This window comes from Schistocerca cancellata, chromosome 2, assembly GCF_023864275.1.
Source record: "Schistocerca cancellata isolate TAMUIC-IGC-003103 chromosome 2, iqSchCanc2.1, whole genome shotgun sequence".
Taxonomy (NCBI): domain Eukaryota; kingdom Metazoa; phylum Arthropoda; class Insecta; order Orthoptera; family Acrididae; genus Schistocerca; species Schistocerca cancellata.
In genome coordinates, this window is record NC_064627.1 from 1016397240 (window position 1) to 1016407665 (window position 10426).

At 40.1% G+C, this 10426-nt stretch overlaps 1 pseudogene; it reads right to left on the bottom strand.

The window, feature by feature from the left end:
* Window positions 1-7935: 7935 nt before the first annotated feature.
* Window positions 7936-8053, bottom strand: LOC126164263 (5S ribosomal RNA; annotated as a pseudogene).
* Window positions 8054-10426: the final 2373 nt, after the last annotated feature.

Genomic DNA, 10426 nt, shown 5'->3' on the forward strand with positions numbered 1-10426 from the left:
TAACACCGTACGACTCGTACTTGACGCACGAAACATAAATAAAATTGTTGTGCCAGTACGAACGAGACCTGAAGCGATTGAAGAACACCTCCAGAGATTTTATGGAATTAAATATTTGAGTAGCATAGATTTGAAAATGTCATTTTGGCAAGTGAGACTAAATCCTAACTCACGACAATATACGGCATTTATCTTCGCCCATTTATCTTCGCCGGCAGATCCTATCAATTTCAGGTCATGCCTTTTGGATTGAATGTTAGTTCTGGAGTATTCATCTCCGCCTTAGATCATGTTCTTGGTCCAGATCTTATTGATGAAGTCACTCTCTACGTTGATGATCTTTTAATTGCTATTAAAACCTGGGAAGGCCACGTTGAACTAATACAGAAAGTGTTTCAGCGATTCCTGGAATACGGAGTCACTGCCAACTTGCAAAAGTCACACTTTGGCCGAGCCGAAATCAAATTCTTAAGACACGTCATTTCATCTGACGGAATCCGTCCTGATCCGGCTAAGCTAAGTGCAATTAAAAATTTTCCTGTCCCATCTTCAAAACGACAACTTAAAGGTTATCTTGGACTCGCTTCATTCTTCAGAAGATTTTTACCAAAGCAAGTAATGAACAACCCTGATTTATTGAAATTGTTAAAGAAAAATACTCAGTGGAATTGGTCTGACGACTGTCAAAAGGCATTCCTCGATATCAAAGAAGCTTTGTTAAATAGCAACATTCTTTATCATCCAGATATGGATAAGGAATTTTGTGTGTCATCTGACGCAAGTTTTCAGGGATTAGGTGCATGTCTCTTCCAGATGCATGAAACCAATGGAAAACCAGACATCAGAGTAATTAGTTTTGCTAGTAGGGTTCTTACAGAAACTGAACGATCCTATTCTGTTACTGAGTTGGAAGCTCTTGCAGTAGTTTGGGCTTTCAAGAGATTCAACTACTACATCAATGGCAAGAAAATCAAAGTCTATTCTGATCATCAGGTTCTTAGTTTTCTTCTGACGTGTAAACTCCTACATCCTCGCTTAACGAGGTGGTGTCTTTTCTTACAGGAATATGACATAAAAGGCAAAGATAACATTATTGCGGATGCTCTATCTCGCATGCCTGAAGGCTCTTCGGACAGTACTGAACTTTTGGAACAAATGTCAAATTACAGAATTCTATTGATGAAGGATCCAATACATCGGAAATATTTTCTTGATCTTTGTGACCAGATTGTCCAATTGCAGGAAACTGATCCAAAATGGAGAGGTGTGAAACAGATCCTCGAAACTAATCCTACCCATCGCATGTGCAAATATTACAAATTGCATAATCAAGTTCTTTTCCATCGAACATCACTGTCATCAGAAAAGTGGCTAGTATGCATTCCGCAGGAATATGTAGAACACTTACTCTGGTATACACATATTTCGTGGGGACACTTTGGTCCAGAAAAGTGTAAGCGTAAAATAGCAAAGTACTGCTACATCCCTAACCTTCATAGCAGAATTCACAAGCTCTTGAAACACTGTATCATTTGTCAAAAGGCAAAACCTTTTAATCTTTCGAATATACTGCCTTTGAATCCTATTATCACAGAGAAACCTAGACAAACCCTAGGCATAGATTTGGCAGGACCCCTCCCACGAGGTCGTGGAGGACTAAGGTACCTTGTAGCTGTCATTGATCTATTTACCAAACATTTGAGATTGTACGCTATGAGATCTGCAAATACTCAACTAATCATCAATCGCTTAGAACGTGACTACTTTCCTAGATTCGGAAAACCTAAATCAATTCTCTCAGACACTGGGTCTAACTTTGTCTGCAAAAGATGGAAACTTTTCCTTGCTAGTCATCAAATTAGGCAAATCCTTATCTCCAAGTTTAGACCGCAGTCGAACCCGACTGAGCGGGTGTTCAACGAGTTTAATCGTTTTATTCGTACTTATATACCAAATCAGCAGACTCGCTGGGTTGACTTTGTGTCACCTTTCGAGGAAATTGTGAATAATCTACCACACCTGTCTACTGGTTTCACTCCGAGTGAGTTGATGTCTTCTGACCAAGAGAAAAATGAATGGGTCAATTCAATTCCTAAGTGTAACAACGCAAGTGCTAGTTTAGACGCCAGAATAAGACAAGCTCTAACAACGTTGACCACCCAAGCCAATTTACGCAAGAAGGCGTATGACAAACATATTAATAAGGTGTTAACTTATAAAGTAGGCGAAAAGGTCTTGCTAAAAACACACTTTAAACCATCGTTGCTCTTACACAAAAATCGAAAATGGCAAAGTCTTTTTGAGGGGCCTTACGAGATCCTTCGTATACCGCATACAGGTTGTTATCTGATTTCTGATCCCGCAAATGGAAAAATAAAAGGGTTATACCATCACTCTGATCTTAAAAAATATCATGCTACAGAATAAGTCAAAAGGAAAGCTTTATAATGACAAGAGAAGGTTAGCCGCTAGTGACTAAGTGACAACTGATTTGACTTCGTTAAAAAAAAAGATGCTTAGAATATATTACACGACAGTGAGTCTATCTTGCTATACAGCAGACAATTTAAAATATGTTATCTTGAGCCATAATTTAAGTACAGACAAGCTAATAAAAAAAAAAAAATTCTTGTTTAACAAAGAAAGTGATCAACTCCAAGAACTTTAGTTTTAAGATTTAGTTTTAAGGAGATAATATTTAAGAGAGAAAAATGAAATATAAAGCGAAGGATGTGCCTAACAAGCCGGCTTCTGCCATATGAAATGCTAAAGAAGTGAAAATAAAACATAGTATGTAAGAATTTTCTTTTTAAGTTCAAGGAGCAATGATCCAGAAACGAAATTTATTTTTGTCAAGGACAAGGGTCGCTTGACAATTATTGGTTCCTGATCCCACTAAAAAGGAAAACAAGTAACTAGTTTCTAAGTCAGCTATGTCTAGATTAAGTTCCAATGTACATAGAAATCTGGAACAGGTTCATCTCTGCATTAAAATAACGTAATGTTTACGAAGCATGTGAGTTACTTGTAAGTACCAACATGACCACGAAAGCGCTATCCTTCAGCTAGATAAACAAAGTAGCATTAATTGTAATTGCAATACGCAGGACAGATACATTCAAAGCCATAAGTGAAATAAATACCAAGTATAAGAGCGTAAGTGGCAAGGACAAGACAATTATGACTTAAGGTCATATATAGAGGCCAATGCAGTGTAGCGCAAGCAGGCGTCAAGGTGAGAATAAAATGACAATGAAACCGCCGGCAAAACAAAGTAGCTAGTTTGTAATTGGAGCGTGTACGCAGACGTACGGCGCAAAGGAAAATTAATTTCTAAGTCATCAGGAACAAGGAGTTGTTTGCTAGATTTCTTCTTCTTTGTACTATTATATCTATGTCTTTCTTCTGAATTTGTGTGAATATCCTAACCCGCCTAAACCCGTCCCGTAGACTTGACGTCACAGATTGAGAAATGCGGTTGACGTGGAAGGCTGGTTTGGCATACGATTTTCAAAAGGAAGCGCGTGAACGAAATCGGGAAAAGCTAGTTTTGAAATGTCTTTATTTTTCCTTTTAAAGTCAATCCGAGACGCAAACCGAGATCGCGATAAGGAATTTGAATATTTTCTTGAATGGTGTTCTGTTCTCATGTGAGAGGGCAATCAAATGTGACTGATTGATCCTCACATCTAGTAAAAAGAGAATTTTTGTTGAAATGACAGTGATAACTTTAATGAATCTAGTAAATAGAAAGAACGATTGAAATGAATTAAAATAATAATAATTGCTAACAGATCGGAGAAACTAATGTATTGTGACTGTGAACTAAAAGCATAATTAGTCTTAGAGGAAGATGATGAAAAATGTAAACAATGTAAAACGAAATGTTAAGGTAGTTACCAACAAAGTAACAGAAATTGAAATGGACATGATAATCAAAGCTCTGAATTAACAAGCTTCAAAGTGAGACAAACTATTTGATTATAAACTGTAAAAAAAATTGTGTACATAGTAGAGTATAAGTGAAGGCTTAAAATGGTGTGGAAGCAATGCATCGTTGTTATAAGTAAGTGATAATTTCATTCACGGTGAAGATAAAAAGTGTTAAACGTGCAGATAGGCCGACGGACAATGATAGTCCGGTTGTGTAACCGAAGACGGTGATGTGATTACGTGCAGTGCACCGGAAACCAAGTGTGTTAGCTGCTTTGCAAAGTGCGAGCGCTAGCCTACCTTAAAATCTTCAAAATCGGCTGGAAAATGTGGAGACAGGGATGGTTTCAATGGAGTCTCTGTCCCTGGTTATCCTCGTCCCTCCTCACCAGCCTCAGCAAACCACAAAATACCACAACACCATCGACGCAACGTGTTCACTGAACCGTGCGCGGAAAAGCTGAAGTACCGCGTGGAGGCTAGTGAGCGCCTCGAGTTGCGATTCAGCTCTAACAATCAGCCTGTGTCAACGTACATCGACGCAACAAACGCGTTAAATTTAAAGGGATGTACTAGCACAGAACTCCCGCTGCAGTTCGACGAAACGGACTTTCCATGAAAGCCGCTCCCAAAATAAAATACTTTTATATGAGTTCACAACATATCACATACTATGCTAATGTTATATCCCGTGGATGAAATGTGAACAGCCAAACCACACGCGAATAGTGACAAAGTCAAATTCCTATGAATCCCAAGTCCTAAAATAGATTTAAGCTTAGTTTTTAGACTAATGGGTATTTATATTTTTTTGTTACATGTAACGTGTGTACGTAACGTGCGAGTGAGACTCGCCCGCCAGAGCTGATGAAAAGTTTTCTACTCGGAGACCGCAAAGTAGCGATCCAACTTCTCAAGGCATAAGCTTCACCTGGAGAAGAATCAAATTTTAACTTACCTGTCAATACACAAGCAGTGAAAGCGTAAAAATCATGACAACTAGTGAGCAATGGAAAATGGACACGTGTGAGAAATTCCATGTGTGAGAATTATATGTGTATAAAAATGGACACGTGTGAGAAATTCCATGTGTGAGAATTATGTGCGTATAAAAAGTTGAATCCTATGTGTTTTCTTTCAGGAGCAAAGAGCCTATGAGCTCTGGACAATAACTTGAGGCCACAAAGATGGTCGGTACGAACACTGTAAAAAAAAAAGACTGTAATGAGTATAATGTATAACGTCCATTGTAAACTTCGTAGATTTACTGTCTTAGTTTTTAAATTTTTTTGTGTATCTTTACCTTAAGAACTGTCTTTGTCTATGAATGAGAGATCACCATATTTGTGTAATCCTAATAATCAAGTGACAGGAATACTGTGTTTGATCAATGTAAATCTGTAAAGTACTCAATCCCATAATGTTAACGGCGGCATGTGAATCTTGGTAATCTCCTTGATTTCCAAGATTCCCATGGAAGGCAATGTAACATAATGTGATTGTCTTATCATTTTAAATCATTCACTAATCGAGCAGTCGCTCGGCAACAGCTACAGTTAGCAAATAATGTTGCGAGAATGTAAAAGGTGAACGACCTTGACGTAACTTGTTTATTGTCGAAGCGCCGTCAGAGATGCAGTGAGTTATTGACTTTGAAAACCGCGGCGCGAAAAACGGACAGAAGAAGAACACTTTTACACATTTTTTTTTGAGGTACGAGATATTCTCGATGAACTGTTACTCATTCTTCTCTTGTCTCCTGTAACTTGTGTCGGACGCGCATGTCTTGCCGCCGTATTATTATTGTTAAAATTAATATTGTTCTAGTATAAAGTAAATATGTAATACTAAAAGTGCCGAGCAGTAGATTTATTGTGCGACGTGTATGTGAAAACGTCAAAGGAATTGTTTCCATTAAGAGAAGTGCCAGTCAAAACGGCATCCATGTTAAATCCGTCATTGCAGTGTAAGTTTGTCTATTACTTGCCATAAATTCAGAGTTAAATGGAACTGGTGTATGGACTATTCATTTACTATAGAATCTATGTCGCACTTCTTCATGAAATTATTTAATTTTCTATATGTTTCTGCCAAATAGAGAGTTCACAGTCACGAATTCTTTCGTCGAGTTCGGACGGAAGTTGCATGCGGCGAAATATTTTCTCCGCGCCATATTCTACTGGTAAATGCATGATAAACTACGGTCGCTTAGGAAATTCATGTTGAGCTATCCAAAATAATTATATTTTGAATAGGCATTTACTCTCCTATGCAATGCAACTTCCGACTGATCAGACGATCCAACAAGAAACAGCCGCACACAGTCGGCGTTCGCAAATATGTTTCCACCGCTGATTATAGCTATATGTTACAGCACAAAAGTAACATATTGTTATAATTAGCGACTACGAACGGGGACATTTATAACTGTATGTTTATGTATACACATTACGTAAACATATCGTTATAAGTATCACAGTTATACTTTCGGAACCACCCATGCTCTTCAGGATTTTCAGTAAGTTGACAGCTTTGGTTCCGCAGGTTGAACGGTGGCTACACTGAGTCACAGCGCCAGAGATTTCGCCAAAGAGTATTATTCAGCCGCCTCCACAGGCAGTAGTTGTTCAGAAGCCGTGGTAGGCAGCGCTTGTCGTGAAGTTGTCGTGGAGAGTGCTTGTCGAGAAGCGGTGGTAGAGAGTGCTTGTGGAGATATTGCAGTAGCGTGTCGTTGTTGAGAATATCCCATGGAGGGTGCTTGTTCAGATATTGTCATATTGCTTTGATGGACTAGAGTGTACTTTTCGTCAATATATATGAAGGTAAAAAAATTCCTTTTTTTAATTATTTCAATGTCTTAAACAATAATGCCTCTTGGTCACAGGTTCAGTCAACAAAGCATCTGGCTCGTGTTCTTGTATTAGAGTGTAATTCTGGTTTCTATGTGCAATCATAGTATTTCTGGTTTTCTTTTTAATTACTTCAGTATAAATGGTATTTAAAATTTCTGGTCTTATTGAGGAAGAACCGTGCCAGATGTGTACGTTGAATCACACTTCCACACACAGAACAGCTACATTTGAGTTTTGTTGTTTCGTAGGTTTTATAGTTTCTGGGGACTTAATTAATTAATTGTGTTAACGGAAGTTTTGTTTCATTCTTTGTTGTTATTCTAAGCAGTCAGATTGCGTACTAATACTGGTCAGGGCCAACCGGTTACGAGACTGCGTATTGTTTTATCTTGGCAGCAGTATTTTCAAGGTGTTTTCCATATGAAAGGGTGCGGTCAAGGGTGACAGCAAGGTACTTGGGGTACTTGTTATCGCAAAGAGCGTTTCCGTTAAGTTTCACTCTGAGCTCCGCATTAGCTTGTTTGTTTGTCAAATGGTTCAAATGGCTCTGAGCACTATGGGACTTAACATCCATGGTCATCAGTCCCCTAGAACGTAGAACTACTTAAACCAAACTAACCTAAGGACAGCACACAACACCCAGTCATCACGAGGCAGAGAAAATCCCTGACCCCGCCGGGAATCGAACCCGGGAATCCGGGCGTGGGAAGCGAGAACGCTACCGCACGACCAGAAGCTGCGGACTTTTGTTTGTCAAATGGAATGTACGTACTTCAGTTTTATTTGTACTGCGTTTAAGTCACCACTTGCTAAAATAGGCGCTCATAACGACTAGATCTTCTCCGCTCGTCCTAGATCCTTGGTTTTACAAGCAAGAGCGATATTGTCTGCGTAGCAGAATTTTGTTGTTCTGGTATTGGGGAGATCAGAAATATCTCTGAACTTCGTCCGAACAGGCTTTGAAAGGCCCAACGGTACCGACCGGCCGTCGTGTCATCCTCAGACCACAGGCGTCACTGGATGCGAATATGGAGAGGCATGATGGCCCACACCGCTCTCCCGGTCGTATGTCAGTTTACGAGACCGGAGCCGCTAATTCTCAATCAAGTGGCTCCTCAGTTTGCCTCACAAGAGCTGAGTCCAACCCGCTTGCCAACAGCTCTGGGCAGACCGGATGATCACCCATCCAAGTGCTAGACCAGCCCGACAGCGCTTAACTTCGGTGATCTGACGGGAACCGGTGTTACCACTGTGGCAAGGCCGTTGGCCAGATCACAGGTAAGTAGTGTGAATAATAGGGGCGTTAAGACGGAGCCCTGTGGTAGACTATTACTTAAGTTCCTCTCCTTGCTCACATTTTCTCCCAAGTAAATACGGAAATATCTGTTGCTTATTATGGTGTTGATGAGAGTTACAGTTTTTCGGCATAGGATTGTTTTTAGTAATTTGTATACCATTTCTTCTCTCCAGACTGTGTCATATGCCGCAGTTAGGTCTACGAACGCGGCAGATGTCTTTACGTTTTCTTCGAAACCAGTCTCTATGAAAGTTGTTAGGGCCAATACCTGGTCGTAGCAACTTCTCTGTGGCCTGAAATCCGCTTGCTCATCTGGAATATGTTTCAGAATAAAGCCGCTAATTATGTTATAGATGAACCTCTCCAAGAGTTTATATGTACAGCTCAAAAGCTAATTTGGTATGAAACTTTGCGAATGGTCAGCTGGTTTATCTGGTTTAGCTCGTTGGGCAGTAATCCACTAGGCTGTTGGAGAAGAAGCGGATCAGCCATTTTTTTCCACGATTACCCATGTTTATCAGAAATTCCGGATATATGTTATCCAGACCAGGCGCTTTACCATGGTTAGTTTCTTTCAAGGCCTCGTCCAATTCAGCCAGTGTAAATGGTGAAGAGAAATTGGATTCGTTTGGGCACTGAGCTTTTAGAAAAGTGAGTTATCGTTTTTCTTAGAATATTGCTTTTTGTCATGGGTTGATCTAGATGTTTCACCTATATGGTTAGCGATTTGGTTACCTCAAATACAGTTTCTTTCCCGGGTTTATTGGGGGCTCCGCCAAGCTTACGCGGAAGGCTCCATGCCTTTCTACTTGAATGTCTGAAGTTTGCATTTTCAACCATCTCACACCATCGTACTCTTCTAGCAGCGTCAATACTTTGGAGGAGGTCATCTGCAATGTCGCTGTCGTCAGTTCGCTGTACTGTTCATAAAGTTGTCCACATTGTTCATTCCAGCCTGGTATGTATTACTTTCTGTGCCCACGAGGCATAAACTTCTTAGCAGATATATTTATCAAGGTGGTCAGCAAAACCGCTAATCAGCCCTGCGGAAATAACATCTGGGTCGTGGTACAGGTGTCGCTATTGGAACAGAGAGCCCCGTATGGAGGATTACTCGCCTGTGCTGTCTGTGTGGGAAATTACGTATGGCTTCTCTGGATATAGGCACTTGGCGCCCTCTGCAGTCCAGGGACGCAAAGCAGAGATCCTGGTTGTAATCTCTTCTCCAAGCGGTCGATGTGAAAGTTCCCAAATCCCTGGCATCATAAACCAGGTATAGATTTTCATTTTCAGCCCAGTCGTTGAGTGCAGTACCACAGTCATTGTGCGTATTTCCAGTGACCATGGTGACTTTTAAAATCTCCAACATAAGTCGATAGGTGGGCAGTAATTGGCAGAACATCCAGTGGCCATGGCACATTTGGCGGCTTGTAAATATTATTTATAATGATCTCCTCCACTTGCATAGAGACATAATGGATCTCATTTTCCGTATTTGTTGAAATGAGACGAGCATGTTCGATATTGCTTCTTACATTGGTGGAAAAACCCTACGCACCCATAAGATCGTGGCCACCTCTTCTAAACAGGCCTTCTATAGTTGAAGCATGTGTTTCCTGGATTAGAACTACCTTAATATCATTATCTACAAGGAGTTTAGATAGGTACTCGCTTTTAGCTTGGCCAATACCTTCTATATTTAAATGGCATACTCAGATTGAAGGACCACGTCTTTTAATCAGGTCGTCCTGAAAAGGTCCCTTTTTTTATAGCTTTGTAATTTTGATTTGTCTGGATATCTGTAGCCAGGAAATCCAATATCTGGTCTGGCTGCCTATTCGTTCTAGCTCATTTAGCGTTACCCGGGGTGCACGTGTAGCATTCCACTACGGAAGCGAGCTAGTTTACACTCCAGTTACACAACTGCTGTTAAAAGCGTAAAAAGAGATGAGTAGAGAAGCAATAGAGCTCCGAATCTCATTTAATTTTTAAACAGAATGAAATAATATATAGCGAAACTCAAGCAGTACATCTCTAAGGTGACCAGACGCAAAATGTAGAATGCTCTCTTTCTTAGCTACCAGACTAGTGTAATTAAAAATAGGAGTGACGAAAATTCCTAACTTAAACACACGGTAGTTTTTCAGCGTGACCCGTGTGTGACATATATTTGATGAACTTCAAATTTAACTGATGTATATGTCCGAACTAATCTCTGGACTGAAGACCACAACAACAACATATTCGAACTCAACAAAAGAAAAAGGCCATTGTGAGTTTAGAATGAGTGATCCACAGAATTCTTGATTGCCAGACTCCCCGCGCGCTTGTTTCACTACCAAGC